Source organism: Camelus dromedarius, chromosome 25, assembly GCF_036321535.1.
Source record: "Camelus dromedarius isolate mCamDro1 chromosome 25, mCamDro1.pat, whole genome shotgun sequence".
Lineage (NCBI taxonomy): Eukaryota > Metazoa > Chordata > Mammalia > Artiodactyla > Camelidae > Camelus > Camelus dromedarius.
In genome coordinates, this window is record NC_087460.1 from 16,171,826 (window position 1) to 16,187,997 (window position 16,172).

At 41.4% G+C, this 16,172-nt stretch overlaps 1 protein-coding gene across 4 annotated transcripts in view; it reads right to left on the reverse strand.

Moving 5' to 3' along the window:
- The window catches only part of LMNTD1 (lamin tail domain containing 1), a 312,243-nt gene that overhangs the window by 137,797 nt on the left and 158,274 nt on the right, over window positions 1–16,172 (reverse strand). For 3 of the 4 annotated variants that reach the window (XR_010377825.1, XM_064479123.1, XM_031443921.2), the window contains one exon: window positions 2,828–3,359. The exons of the other annotated variant lie outside the window; for it this stretch is intronic. The gene's annotated coding sequence lies outside the window, so the exon portion shown is untranslated. The remainder of the gene's footprint in view (window positions 1–2,827; window positions 3,360–16,172) is intronic. 4 annotated transcript variants of the gene reach the window in all.

Genomic DNA, 16,172 nt, shown 5'->3' on the forward strand with positions numbered 1-16,172 from the left:
AAATCTGGCTCTTTTGAATGGGACATTTCCCAAATCCAGCATGGGAGATTTGTTCTAGCCCAGGAAGGCTCTTTCCAGCTGTCTCTTTTCCCATTTCTCTCTGGAAAGCTAGCTGGCCTACAGTTTAGCCCTTACCTCCAAAGAATCTATCAATCTCCTCTCAATTACCTTTCATCACAACTTTCACTGTTTTTGAAAGTGACCTCAGGCTTGAATTATTGCAAATCAAGTTCACAATATTGCAAGTGAAGTCAGTCCTTTGGGGAGGGATTTCAAGCTCTCCAATTTATGGCATGCTCCTCGACGTAGGCAAAAATCTTTGAGCCATGACACTGATGCTAAGGGTAGGGACAATCGCACACTTCTTTCAGATACTCTACTTCAGGAGCTGAGTGTTCGGTGGTTGGAAAGATAGCAGCCCCAGGTCTCCCTGACTTGCCTCTCGCAGTGTAGAACTCCCACCCCACAAGCCAAGGGAAGAACGACCATGGTCCCAGGATTCTCAGTGCTGCTATGGCCACAGTATAACCTCCATCTCATGAACAGGGGTTTGGTAAACTTTCCAATTCTCAATCACACTCACCTGGAACTTAGCTTCAGCAATAGGTAACACAAGGTAAGTGGCACTTATATATTGCCTCTCCCCAAAAGACAGTCCTTCCAACTAGGGGTATGTCAGAGAGAGAACCCTCTGTTCATAGCTGTACAATTTTGGAGTGGAGTTTCCATCTCACTGAGCTGGAAGACAGCTCAGAGGTCTTGGTTCAAATACCACAGATTCTTGGTGTTAACAGATTTCTTGAATAAATGTTTCTTTATCTGCTGTATGCTCTCTGGGCCATTTCCAGAAACCTTAAATGGTTGTTTTAAAAAATAATTTTCACCAGTTTCTGTAGGGAGATCTGTGAGGCGCCTCATGCTCTCACAACAGCAGTAGAACTCGCCTTCAGGGTAAGCTTTTAAAACAGAAGTCAGATCATGCCACTCCTCTGCTCGGAATCCTCCAATGACTCCCACCCTCCCTTGGAAGAAAAGCCAAAGTCTCTACAAAGGCCCATAAGACCTTGTGACCTGCCTTCCTCTCCCAGTCTCTCGGACCTCATTTCATATTTCTCACCCTCCTGCTCACCTTGTCCAAGTACTCTGGCCTCCTTGCTGTCCTCAAACCCAAAAACAAACTCCTGCTACCAAGCTTTGCACTTGCTGTTCTGTCTTCCCAGAACACTCTTGCCCTCGATATCCACAAGGCTAACCCCCTCATCTCCTTCATGGAATTACTCAAAAATCACCTTCTCAATAAAATCTACTCTGACCACTTTATTGAATGTTGTAATCCACTCTTGACTCTCTCAGAATTGCCAATCCTCATTTTAAAAATATGTACCATGTAGCACCTTTTAATGTGTTAAACAATTTGGTAATAAATTAACTTTATTGTATAGTTTTTATTGTCAGTCTCCTTCAATAGCATGTACGTATCAAGTAGGCAAGGATTTTTGTCTCTTTTATTCATTGATACCTTCCAATTGTCTAAAACATCTAGTGCCTATTGCTAGCAAGTGCTGAATAAACATTTATTGAATGAGTATTGATTTTATGAAATAATGGAGTCAGGTTTCGATCAAGAGATCATGCTTTTAATCATGAACCTATGTTAAGACCACTTTCAGTTATTAAGTCCTATTTAAATAAAATTCATGGGCTGAAACAGTATTTTACAAATATTTATCAGCAAAATGAGTTCTTTAGCGCTTATTTTAAAAGTGCTTAGAGAGTTTCAGGTGACCGAAGTCACTAGCAGGCATCTTTGAGGAAATACGTATCATAATATTTTGGAAAGAAAAAAGAGAGAGCTTGAGGCAAAACTTTATATTCATCTAACAGAATGATAAATTTATATAACTACAGAAGATCAGATTTTAATCTGTTATGATTTTCAATATTTGAATTTGTTCCCAAAGAAAATTTTAATGATAAACTCAGGTATCATACCGTTAATGAGGCTTCCAATTGATAAGGATCCATTTGGATAGCTTTTGTGAATCACAGTCACTTGTTAGCTTAAAATATCATGACATATAAGGAGCATTCGGCACACACCTACCCAATATCATTGCTTGCATGTATTCATCCCATATGGTAAATGAAATCAGATATTTAGAAAAAAGATGCGTGCATAAATATTCAAAAATTTTCATTCATAATAGTGCAACTTGAACTAACCCAAATGACTATTATTCAAAGAATGGATTAATAGTCTGTGATATACACTTACAAGCCTTGCAACAGAAACAATGAATGGCAAATTCAACCCTCCGAACAGAATGAATGGCATCTTTATATAAAAAAACCGCGTAGCTCTGAAAAACAGTATTGAGAGCAAAAGAGACAGACATTAGAGTGTACATTGGGATTGATTTCATTTCTATGAAATTCAGCCCCCATGAATCGGATGGATCCATGTTGTGAGAGTGTGTGAGTTTCAGCTGAAATGTGACAGAGGTGTGTATTCTGGGTTAATGGATATTACTCTAAGACATGATTCCTACAGTGGGTCTTCGGATACTGCCAAGTGTTAGAAAGGTTAAAGACACGTGAAACCATAAACTTAACATGGACACACTTCCCTCCATTTGTAGGGTGTATTGAGATCAACACAAAAGGAAAGAGAGAAGGAAAAATGACCATTAGGCAATAATGGAGAGAATCACATTTTTCATTACAGACCCCTTCTCTGATGCAGCCCCTCCCCAACACTGACAAGATACCTGACCAATCCAGGATGTCAGTTGCTGGTTGGGTTCCAGGTGGAATGTTGGTGTGTTACCTGGGGCTTGTTGTGGCTGGTGGATCCACGGTAACTGGGCAGAGCCCTGTGGTGGATCAGTGCCACGAGGGGCTGCCGTCCTCTGTGGAGCTTGGCTTAGGGCTCTTCTTTGGAGCTGAGTGAGGTTGTGGTGTTGCTGCTGTCCAGTGGCTTGAGTTCATGGTTCACTTTCCAGAACCTAAAAGGGCAGATAGTGGCAAGTCTGCCTGTCATCAGCTTTTTGGTGGGGATCTTAGGTACTTTCAGACTTGCTCGATCTTGTAGAAGTTGACTTTATGGGAGACATGAAGAGAAGTTGGCAAAAATGCTGGCTGCATTGATTGAGGAGAAATGCCAACTCATTGACAAGATGTGTGCTGCTAAACAGGAGAATGCTGGCATGGAGACATCTGTAGAGAATGCCAGGCTCAACAGAGTTTCATGAAATATGCTTAGCCTTGCTGATACTGGCAGAAATATGATGAGGGTCAACGCGCGTTTGAGGAAGGAACTCAATTCTCTGGTCCAAGAGCTGGTCCAAGATTCCTGCAGTCTAAAGAAGAAGAGATGGCAGAGATGCTAAAAGTGCTCAAGTTCCTGGAAGAGGTCATGAGATCCACACGTCCCAAGACGCATTTTCAAACCATTCAGGGAACCAAGCACCAAGCCCTGTTAATCCTTTTCCCAGAGTTGGGCCTGGGTATCAAGGATTTGCTGTTCCCTCCCCTGCACTCAGGCATCCATTTCAAAGGATCAACACTTGAGCTGCACTGAAGCCAGGAGAAGCAGGGCAAGCCCCTCCTTTAATCAGAGTTCCTCCAACTTCACATTCTATGTACAACAGTGAACTCCTCCATGGTCAACTTCTCTCATCTAAAATATACTGGAATACTTAGATCACACCATGAAATTATGACCTTTTCCTATATTCAGCAAATGCTTGGGTTATGTCTTCTTAGTGGTGAAAAGAATGTGGTAAGTGCGGGGAATCTTTTACTTAGTCTGAATATTCACTAGGCCTCAATTCTCAAGACAGTATTGGTTAACTATTATAAATCAGTTATAGAAGTGAACTGTAAAAGCTACTGTAGACATGTATGGACACATTATCTGTGGACGTTCTTTTCCCTTCAGTAAAATCCTGGGTGCAGGATATCTTGCTGGTGCAGAATTTGTAGGGTTAAAATAATTTTTCCAACATGTTTGTACCATTCAAAATTCTCAACGTTGAAAAAAAAATGATGACATATACTGTATAACACAGGGAACTATATCTGATATCTTGTAGTAGCTTACAGTGAAAAAGAATATGAAAACAAATATACATATATTCATGTATGACTGAAGCATTGTGCTGCACACCAGAAACTGACACACTGTAAACTGACTACAATAAAGAAAAATCATGACATATCTTTATAAGAAAGTGTAAACTGAGGTCCAGTACTGTCTTTTGAAATGTAAGACTCTGGACCAGCAAATGGAAAGGAAGGTTGGCATTTTCTCTATGTAGTTGGGCCTTACCCTGGAAGTCTGTTAAAATAAAATTCATGGGCTGAAATAATATTTGTACAAATATTTGTCAGCATAATAAGTTCTTGAACAAAATGAAGTATAATTTTCCAAGTCATTTTTTTTAGAAGATGAATATAAAATCTGCCCTCAAGGTCTCTCCTTTTTGTTTCTCAAATATTATGATTTGTCTTTCTGCAAAGACTCCTGCCAACGACTTCAGTCACCTGAAATTCTCTAAGCACTTTTAAAAACGCATTATGCTGTAAATGCCGACCTGCTTTCTTCCTTCTAGGTCACACAGCTTGAGTCTCTGTCCAGAGCTTCTCTGCCCAACTTTCTCTACACAATCGTCCCTGAAGCCTAGACCACTGTGAACCTGTGTGTCCTGGAGAGCACTACTTTCTTAGTGATCTGTGCAAATTCTGACAGCTGCTCCTCACACTGCCCAAAGACACCCACCAGGTGCACTAACCTTCAGTTTGTAGCCTTTTATTCTAGATCTGTGTTCCTCAACCCTGGCTGCATATGAGAATAACCTAGAAAATTGCAACTGGTTCCACCCTTAAGTTCTGACTCAACTGATTGGAATGGGGATTGGTATATAGTTTTAAAGCTCCCCAGCTGATTTTAAGTTCAGCCAGAAATGAAACCTATAAATCTGATAGACTGAGCCTTGTGTGGGTCCTGAGGGGCTATGATATGGGAATGCTGTTTGGGTCTCAAACTTGAAGAAAGAGATGAAGGACTCAAGGCAGTCCAAGGAGGCACAGACATACTCAAAGACACTTGGGCAACTGCACATGTTGAAAGGTAGTCAACAGATGGATGCAATGTTCAAAAATTGAGGCTTCTGAGTTTTGCTTCCTGACACATAAGGCACTCAACATATGTATTTGTTGAATGAGTGAATCTGAGAGAAGAAGAAACAAAGATTTGACCAGCCCCAAATCCCCGTGCTGTGCACCAGATCCCAAACCTACTTAGTTAATGAATATTAAGATCAATGCTGTCAAAAACATAATGGTTCAGTTTCTCTTGTTTGTTTTCAGTGGTAAAGAAGCTGATGATTGAGAAAGCCTAGGTCTTAAGGCTCCCAGCACATGCACAGTTAATTTTAGATTAATACAAATGATATAAACCCCAGTATCTTTACATCCAGCAGCTACATAAATAGGCCTAAACTCCCTGGGGAGTGAGGGAAGTGTTGCTTGGTTGATACGTTTAGCTTACTTTAGATTTTTTTTAAAACAATGACTGGCCGCATAACAGATGTCTGCAAAAATGAGAACCGAACAATGGTTGTACAAACCTCAGTAATACACAGAAAATAAAGGGGACAAAAAGAGAAGCCTCAGCTTATAAACACAGCCAGCCCAGATGAATGGCTGCAAAGGGACTTGTTCTGGTCGAGATATACAGATCTGCTTCTAAAAGGCCCCATGGATGTCGGATGTTGGGGGCAGGCCTCTGATGTATGAGCTGGTGCGTCTTTATTTGCATATTAAATACATAAATAACCAGCAGTGCAGGGAAGAGACAGGGGGACAAACAGGAATGCAACATTGAAAGGGCACATTCATCTAATTAAAAACTAGCTGGAACACAGCCAGATTCACAGCACATACAAAGACTCATCTCTCTGTAGCAGGTCATTTGTGACTCTCTCCTCTGAGAAGTGAAATAAGGCAGGTCAGGCTGACTCAGCTAACATCAGTAAGCCTATGTTACTAACTGTGCCGTGGTAGGTAAAGGGTGAACTAGACATGGTATTGTTATAATACTTGATCTTTTATGGGATAAATTAATTGCTCTAAGCATTTATCAGCTAATATTAATGCAGCAAAGGTTGCAGTACTCAGCTACAAGAAGAAGAAATTCAATCCAAGGCAGCTTAATTTTCTGTGCTCACCCTGATGGTGGGGAAGGTGTGAGGCGGTCTGTTAGTTCACTCTATGCCTTGCTTCTATGTCTGCATCTTGCTCCCTCTAGCATCAGTAACTTGCTGCCAGGTTGCCTATTTTACAACTAAATCAGAAACGCCATGAAAAGCCACTCCTAGAAATGTCTCAAGACTCCATGCAGGAGTGTGTGGGGCTACACAGCACGTCTCCCCCATTCGTATTTCAGGGGCATCCCTGGCTGGGCCCCTGCCTCCCAATGCTCTTGAAACAAGAGAATGGATTCTGGTATTTCTATTAAATAGGCAAGTGAGTTTTCCTCTCTGTTTTAAAAATCAAACAGGGTCAAGGTTTTCTAACAACATTTATTCACTCAAAGTTAAACAAAGATTAACTGAGCCAAGCCTTGTGTGAGTCAATTCCAGCATGGGGGGTGTGGGAATGGAGTTTCCCTACACCAACAAGCAGTTCTCGGACACCAGCTGGGTGTCCTGCAATTCAACTCTGTTCTGACACTATCGACCTGGAGATAGTGTCAGAGTCCACAGGTTAAGGGTCCATGCTTACAAAACTGCTTCTTCCCCTCCAAGAGCTATAGATCAGGGTTCCCAACCACCTCCTTCCCTGAGTTCAATTCATTTGCTAGATAGAGCAGATCGCACAACTCAGAGAAACATTTTACTTTCCAGATTATTGGTTTATTATAAAAGGATGTAACTCGGTAACAGCCCAGAGAGAAGAGAGGCACAGGGCAAGGTGTGTGGGAAGGGGTGCGGAGCATCCACGTCCTCTTTCTTCTATGTGTTCACCAACCCAGTAGCTCTCTGAACCTCCTCCTTTTGAGGTTTTATGGAGGCTTCATTCTATAGCCATGACTGATTAGATCATTGGCCACCGGTGGGTGACTGAATTCAACCTCCAGCACATCTTTCCTTCCCTGAGAGGTCGGCGGAGGGGGGTGGGGGCAGAAAGTTCTAACCCTCTAATCACATGATTGACCCCTCTGGCAACCAGCCCCCATCCTTAGGTGCTTTCCAGAAGTCACTCATTACCATGACAAAAGACACTTTTATTGCTCTCAACACTTGGGAAATCCCAGTGATTTTAGGAGCCCTGTGCCAGAACCCAAACGAAGACCAAGTACACATCTCTTATTATAAATCACATTATCGCAGAAGTGCTGAGAAGAGACACAGTAGCACACAGGACAGGAAAGCTCTATCCTCCAGGGAGGACTCTGATGGGATGCAGCCTTGTCTGGTGGTTCAGGTTAGACACTGCAAACAGACCGTCTAGGCTTGAATCCTAGCTCCCTCTCTGTAACAGTAAGCAAGTTACTTCATCTCTCTTAACCTCGGTGTCTTTATTAAAAATTAAGAATTTAAGGGAGGAAGTTGTGGCTCAGTGGAGAGTGTGTGCCTAGCATGCACAAGGTCCTGGGTTCAATTTCTAGTACCTCCATTAAATAAATAACAATTAAGAATTAAAAAATAATAAAATGGGAATAATAATAGCACCTATCTCACAACTATACAGATTTTAAAAGTTCATCACTGGAGAGCACCTAGGAGAAGGTTAGGCTCATAGTGTCACCGACAAGACCCACTGGGGTCCCCGAGAAAAATAAAATGGAATCTAGGTGACAAAGTCTTACCTCTTTTTTGTGCTTGCCTGTAGTGGGCTGACTGCAGAGGACTTACACCTAACACGTTGGATTAGAGCTCCCAGCTCAGAACTCCTACCCCCGACGCCTAACTTGGCGTCATGCGGAGAACCGGCCCGCACGAGCGACACCTCAATTCAAGATGGCGGCGGGCCCTGCACAGAGAGGCTGCGCCGGACGCTTGGGCCGGGCGCGCGTGCGTGGCACGCCTGCGCACACTCGGTCAGAACTCCGCCCCTCCCTCCCCGACGCTCCGCAGACCAGATCCCGGTACAGCAGCCCTGCGATGGCCTCTGGGGACAGCGTGTATTGTGAGCTCGCGCCTCTCCACTCTTCCATCAAGGAATAAAGCTTTCCCTTGCTTCTGAACTGAACTCTGTTCTTGTTCTATTGGTGCGCGCGACACCAGGCAGAAAGCCCCTTGCTAGGGACTGACCCCAGAGGGCTGGTAATAATAGCAAATGTAGTAACTATTTATTATTGTTATAATGGAGTTTGAAAGAAAGAAATTAGCAATTAAGCCAGCAAAATAATTTTAGATAGTGGTAAGTATTGTGAAGGAAACAAAACAGGATTTTGACGAAGTGCCTGTGAAAGTTATGTTACATTGGATCATCAGGGAAGGGTCTCTCAAAGAGATGACATTTAAGCAGAGTCAAGCAGATCCAGGGAACAGTACCGCAGGCAGAAGGAACTGCAAATGCAAAGTCTATAAGGCAGGATCGTGCTTGGGGTTTTCTAGAAAGGCAGGCAGTGTGGCTAATCCATATGAAGAGTGAAAGGTGCTGAAGTCAAGAGACAGGCAGAGGACAGATCATAAAAGTCTGTCAAAGACTAGAAGTGGGTTCTTGCTTCTCTCAGTAAAGGGACCTTATGCAGAACACGGCCTCGAAAAGCATCGGTAGGTACAAAATAAGTGAGGGTAGAGGACCCCCTTCTGTTTCCCCAGATACTCCGTGGAGGAGAAAAGGGACAATCCCCAGCCAAAAGGGGGAGTCAGAGGGTAAAGCTTCTTGCCACTCCAGTTGGGTACAAGCAGAGACGGAGTGAGGAGACGCTCTGATGGTATCTGGAGACTGGATCTTTCCTGGTCGGTGGCGGGAGGGTTCACCATCCTCCAGGGGGCCTATGTGAAGCAGCGGTGGCCTGGAGAGTAGCCTGTTGACTCAGGCTGTGCTGACTAGATGGCCGAGTCCCTCTATAAAAAATGCAGGGCTCGGGGCGGAGTTGCCCACAGACAAATGACTGACAGATTCTTTTAAAATACAGCAAAAAGATAATCGAACTAAATTTAAACTTCCATATTATAATCAAACTTCTTCTAGCTTTATGTTGAAGGCCTATGGACTTTAATTAATTGAGGAGGTGACCTCCCCGCTAAAAGATTTATGACCAAGTAGTATTTGTAGTATTTACTCAAGGTGAAGATGCTTCAGGCCATAAGCAGGGTAATCAGATAATTTATCATCCAAGTCAGGGCACTTTGGGGAGTGAAAGACGGTGCTAGTAGTAATAATTCTAGAACAACAGCATAAACGAATATTGTTTTGAACAAACTGTGACCTACTAAGGAGTTACCTGCCCCTTTTCCAGACAAAAACCAAGGGAAGAACTTGAGATTTATTTAAATTTTCATTAACTTAGAAAGCAGGCTGAGTCAGAGGAATTACGTGGTCTGATTCATATTTTCAAAGATCACTCCAGCTTCTATGGAGATCGGACGGTAGAGGCGCACGCCAAAACAGCACTTTCTAAGTTTTTGCAGTGATCCAGGCACTAGATGAGAGGCTTGAACTGGGGTGAGGCAGGGAAGATGGAGAGAACTAACTATAATCAACACGTTGGAGGCAGAGCAGATAGGACTTCCTGAGGGACTGGAGTCTGGGCATGAGCAAGGCCAGAGTCCAGCAGCATAAGCCACTGAGCAGACGAAGTTGCATTTACTGAGACCAGAGTTTTCTTTATGTGTCAGCAAAAATGTGCGTCATGCCTTTAGCCTGATCAGGTGCAAGTAAGTAACAGTCAGGACAGCAACAATCCCACAATGAAAATGTGATTGCTAATGATGTGTCAGATACTGTTCTAAGAACTTTACATCCATTAATTTAATCCTCTTAACAACCTGTAAGGTAGGTATTATTATTTCCAGCATTTTACAAATGAATAATAAGCTGAAGCACAGAAAGACTAAGTAACTTAAGTCGCACGTCCAGCTAGTGGCCGAGCCTGGGTTAGATTTCACTGATTTGGGAGCTCTGATTCCAGGCTCTGCCTCTTAACCCCATGCCTGTCTGCTTGACTCCATGATCCCTAATTTGAATCATTTGACTCGCTGCATGCTGTTGGAAACAAGGGTCTCAGATGGTAGAGTATGAGTTGGCTCACCTTAAAATACTTACTGAGATTGGAACACAAGCCCCTCTTCCCCAAAGATGCTCAGGGAGAGAACCACTGAAATCAGAGGGTCACGCACTCATCCTAAATGAGACTGCAGTTCCACGGAGTACGGGAACATGGATCCTGTGTCTGCTGCATGTTATCAACTAGGAGGAGGCACGTGATCTTCCTCTACGCCTCATTCTACTCATTGGAAGTAAGGGGCAGCACCGTGCATTCATTATCTGGAAGGCAGCTCTGCTCCCTCGTTTAAAAGGCTGTTCTGTGATGGGAATGTAACTTGGTGCAGCCACTACGAAAAACAGTATGGAGATCCCTTAAAAAACTAAAAATAGAGTCACCATATGATCCAGCAATCCCTCTCCTGGGCATATGTCTGGAGAAAACTCTAACTCGAAAAGACACATGCACCTCAGTGTTCATAGCAGCACTATTTACAATAGCCAAGACATGGAAACAACCTAAATGTCCATCGACAGATGACTGGATAAAGAAGTTGTGATATATTTACACAATGGAATACTACTCAGCCATAAAAAAGAATTAAATAATGCCATTTGCAGCAACATGGATGAACCTAGAGATTATCATACTAAGTGAAGTAAGTCAGACAGAGAAAGACAAATATCATACGATATCACTTACATGTGGAATCTGAAAAAAATGACACAAATGAACTTATTTACAAAACAGAAACAGAGTCAGATATAGAAAACAAACTCATGGTTACCAAAGGGGAAAGGGGAAAGGAGAGGGATTAATTAAGAGTTTGGAATTAGCAGTACTAACTTCTATATATAACACAGATAAACAACAAGGTCCTACAGGGAACTATATTTAATATCTTGTAATAACCTATAATGGAAAAGAAGATGAAAAAGAATATACATATATAAATGTATAACTGAATCACTATGCTGTACACCAGAAACTAATACAACATTGTAAATCAACTATACTTCAGTTTTCAAAAAAGGCTATTTTGGGGTTAGATTAGTAGGTTCAGATTCTAGCTTCCCACCTGTTAGGTGAGTTTTATATTACTTAACCCCTTTATGTCTCCGTTTCCCCATCGGTGAGGTGGGGATAACACTATGCCAGAGATTGGCTAGTTTTTCACTAAACACAGTTCCCTTTCCTTCTGGCCACAGAACTAGACTGTATCTCCCAGTCTCTCTTGCAGTTTGGTGTGGCCAGATGGTGCTGGCATTAGGATAGGGCAGGAGTGATGGATGCCGCCTTCAGGTCCAGTCCATACAAACTTCCCACTCTGTGCTCTCTCTTGTTTGCTGGATAAAAATTAGAGAATCTAGCAGAGGACTCCAGGTCCACAAGGGATGGCAGAATCACAGACTGGAAGGTGTCTGAGTCTCTGAACTGCCTTGTCAAAGTTGTGACAGGTGGCACCATCCACTTTGGGTAAATTAGAAATAAATGTTAATTGTGTTCAACCAGTGAGAGTTGGGGGTCTGTTTATTAAAGCAACTTGAATTATCCCAACTAGTATAAACACCTACCTCACAGGGTCACTTCTAGCCCTAAAGTATCTATAAAGTATTGGTGTAAATGTGCTCTCAGAACATAGAAGAAAAGGTATCTCCATAATTCTCTTTTTCTGAATTCCTTGTTACAGCTAGAGGATAATGTAGACCTCTTTGGAAATCATGGTTCTGCATGTAAAGATCTTACTGTGATTGACAGCACAGCCTATCTGTACACAAAAACGGGTGCAAGAAGATTATATAAAATGAGCAGAACAGCAGGGAGGAAGGGCGAACGTGAGCCGGGGGTCTAACGGCTGTGCTTCTCTCATCCTTCCCGGAGTCCCCACAACCTTGACTGCAGTCAGCGCTACAGGATCTCCAATGTGACTGCACACCCTTGCTGAAGATTTAAACCAATGGGATTATTACAGCCCATTGTCTTTCTTTGGGGTAGAGTCAGGCTCATGGGTGCTACTCTGTGACTCCTATAGCAAGTAGGCAGAGAGAGGACTTTAAAAGAATACTGATTATATTATATAGAATCAGAGATGCAGGCTTAAAAATGAAAATTATTCTTGCGGGATGTTTAGATTTTCTTATATAATATATATATTTTTCATTGAAGTATAGTCAGTTTACAATGTGGTGTCAGTTTCTGATGCACAGTTCCTGTATGCTTCAGTCATACAGGAACGTACATATATTCATTTTCATATTCTTTTCACCATAAGTTACTACAAGATATTGAGTATAGTTCCCTGTGCTGTACAATATAAACCTGATGTTTATCTATAGATTTTCCTTTGCAAATCTTTTATTATTGCTATGAAGTCAAACGCCCAGAAAAACTTCCGAGATGCAAAAGAATGTTTAGCAAAGATCAATTTGTATCCTGCCTGGGAGGAAGATTTGGAACAAAAGGAAGACTGGCGACTCGATATTTACTTGTTTCTACACACCCTGCCAAGTTTACTCCAGACTTACATTGGCAAATAAATCCCTGAAACTTGACTTTAATTTTCTCCAGTTCACCTTCAGGCTCTTAAGATGTGCTCCGCCATCATCACTCACGATCTCGAATCTCTAAACGTATCACAAATCTTATTTTATGATAGAGCATTGTCAGCAGATATACTACTTGGGTGACAGAGAATTCTTCATAGCCTTGTAGATAAATAAGCCTATCAGTTCAAAGATATTCACATACCCACAGAAGCCTCTCATCATTGGAAATTTTCCAGTGCACCAAAACGTGTCTGAAGTAGGCAGCACCCAAAGAAAAAGCCCGTTATAAAAGCTCGCAACTATCATACAGACACAGCCCCAAGGAAGCCATGGTCACCTGGCTCAGTCCCAGACGGTTGTTACATGCAGAAAATTATAATTCAGATAGGATGTCCAATGTTCATGCACACGTGTCAACATCTTTAAAGAGGATACAAGCACATAAACAACAAAATTCATTAAAATGCTCTCCTTCCCTATTTTATAGTGTCCCAAGCCTCTGGAAGCCTTTCAATTTCCTTCCCCAGAAGAACTGACTGTTTCTACATCATTTCTTCCAAAAGGTCATCGTTCTGTCCCAGAGCCCCCCCAGCAAAGGACATGCCTCGTCTACAGGCCCCTGGACACAAGGGCTCTTCTTTGCTCTTCTCTTCTGTCAAAAACCCATCTGCTTTGCTTTTGGCCTGTCAATCTCATCTTCATTCCATCATAAAAGCCCAAAGAATTGCCTGGAATCGGTAGAGTCTTCCTTGGTTGGCAGGAAGGGTAGGGGACTGAGCAGGACAAGCCAGAACCTTCCTCATATGCTAATTACCTTTGTTCCATCACAGCTATTAAGTACAAGGCAGTCAAACAACACCCTAAATGTGTACATGGTGCCTATCCAGGCTCATTTCCAAAGATCATTCTAATGCAAAAGCAATGCTTTGTAGGAAACAGAGGCTACCGTTGGCCTCTGGTAAATGATTCAGGAAAGCCCGACATGACAGCACCATCTCTCAAAGACTTCGCACAACTGAGCTTTAGGTAACAGCAAAAGTGCCCGTCTGTCGCCTGGTGGAGGAAGAATAACTTATTCTCCTACTGGGACTAAATTAAAAGATGCGACCATTCCATCATATTTAGCAGCACTCCTATAATGCACTAGGGCTTCTGAGGCCCTGATTAAAAGGAAGAAATATCATCTGGCTGGGAGAGACGATCTGGAACTAAAACAAAAGTATTCTCACCCTTGACTAAACATTCACTGTCTACAATCTGCCTTCTGTACGTGCCCGGGAGAGCAACACTCCCAAACACACCCGCAAACACGAATGTTCTGTTCACAAGAAATCTGCTTTAAGAGACAGTTACCCAGGAATGATTTTTCTCTACGTTTGAAGCTAAATGCTTTACCAAGGAACATCACGATAAACGTGCTTCCCCCAGCAGCGAAGGTCCACAGGCCATTTAAGCTGCTGGTTTCAAAGGAAAGAAAAAAAAGGAGGGATTATTTTCTTAGCCTTTATGAGGCTAATTACGTTGTGCATTATTTCCACAAAGGGGCTTCATTAATCCAAAATTAGCTGTCAAGGGTCTGGGCTTCAACTTAGCAAAGGCATAGGTCTGAGCTTCCTTGTGCACATGTAACAGCCTTGCTGCGGACAAGGAATTTCTCTGTACTTAGATTTTCAAAAACTAGAATGAGTTCATCGCACTGTTTACAACATCGCAGCTCCTCTCTGGATTTTCAGTCTTATTTACGTGAGATCCAAATGTTGGGTAACTTTGGATAAAAGACTTCTGTCTTCCTTGTGACAATATAAATATTTTTTTGAACAATAGATATAACATTTTTTCGTTTTCCTTCTTAAGCTGTTAATACTTGCAGAAAGGAGAAATTCCAATCTAAAATATGTTATTGTTATTCACACAATTTTATATGTCAATTATAGCTCAGTAAAGCTGGAAAAATGTTAATGTTTTTACTATTTAGTACATTATTATAATTTATAGTTATTTCAGTTTAAATCTTTCTTACACATTGTTGAAGTGCTTTCTTTGTGAAATAAATCAAGAAACAGAGAAGGCTGTGATAAACCCACTTCATGAATATTGCTCTAATTTTCTTATTTTCCAATAGCTTAAGATAGCATTCCAATTCTCATTCACTTCTCTTAATATTAACTATTTCTATATAAAATGGAGAAGTTCGTTACAGGTAAAAGAAAAATCTAATTATATGTTATACTCAATAATTTTCTAATTTTGAGGTTTGCCATTCTGTAATGTTCTACTTCAGGTACTGTTTAAAATTTCTCATCATTTTTTGTGAGCCTTTTAAATCACATTATCTGATTTATTGTTACCTCTTAGAAAGGAAGGCTTTTTACCCATTTAGTTTGCTATGTATTGTCCTACCATGGCAAAATCACACCCACAGATACTTAATAAAATTATCTGAAGATAAACCACAAACCATATACGCTGCTCACACTATAATGAGATGAATATAGGAATAAAATTGGTTTATCTTTCCAAGTCCTATATTTGGATTGAACAAGGCTTCCATTAGAATAATGGATACAGTCCGGAGCCTCACATGCAAAGAAGAGAGAGGTTTGGAAGCAATCCCGAAGGAAAACGATAAACATGTTCAATTGTTGGAAAATGGATCAGATGGGGAAAGCTACTATGCTTGCTCAGTGTAGAAAAGAGAGTTTGTTCACACATAGCTCCCAGGCCCATGGAGGGTCATTATCGAGAGGAAGATAATTAGCTATTCATTCTCCTCTCCTCTCTCTGCTCTCTTCTCTTCTTTCTCTCCCAAAGAGACTCAAGAAAATATTTATAGAAAATAATTGTATATGGATTTTTTTTCCTTAATATTTTCACCAGAGGCTGAGCAGGGTCAGATTTGTCATTGGCTTTTCTTACTTCTTCACCAGTTCAGTAATCTACCCATTCTGTAAGGTACCAAAGACTCTGGGGTTTTTTTGGGTTTTTGGGGGGTTTTTTGCCTTCCCTATTAAATCTATCTCAATAAAGTATCTGATTAAAGTAATTCATATCATGGTAAGTTAATTAGATTATTGACACTTAAACACATTACTCCTCAATTCAACACAATAAATATTTCCAGAGCTCTCACTGAGAATTAGACTTTGTTTGTACCAAAAGCTTCCAGAAAAAATGAGCTTGGTTTTTAGAGGCCAGCTTAATTACACTTGAAAAAGAGAGAGAAGGCTTTGAGTTAAAGGAACATAATCTCAGTTGCTGTGTAGCATTACATATAGTGATTATGGAACTACTGAATGTTACATGTTACCCCATCTATAAAAGCAGTATTCTTAACCTCACAGACTAAATGGTTAAATGAAATGATGCATGTAAAACGTTGATTTTGTTATTATTATTTTTATCTT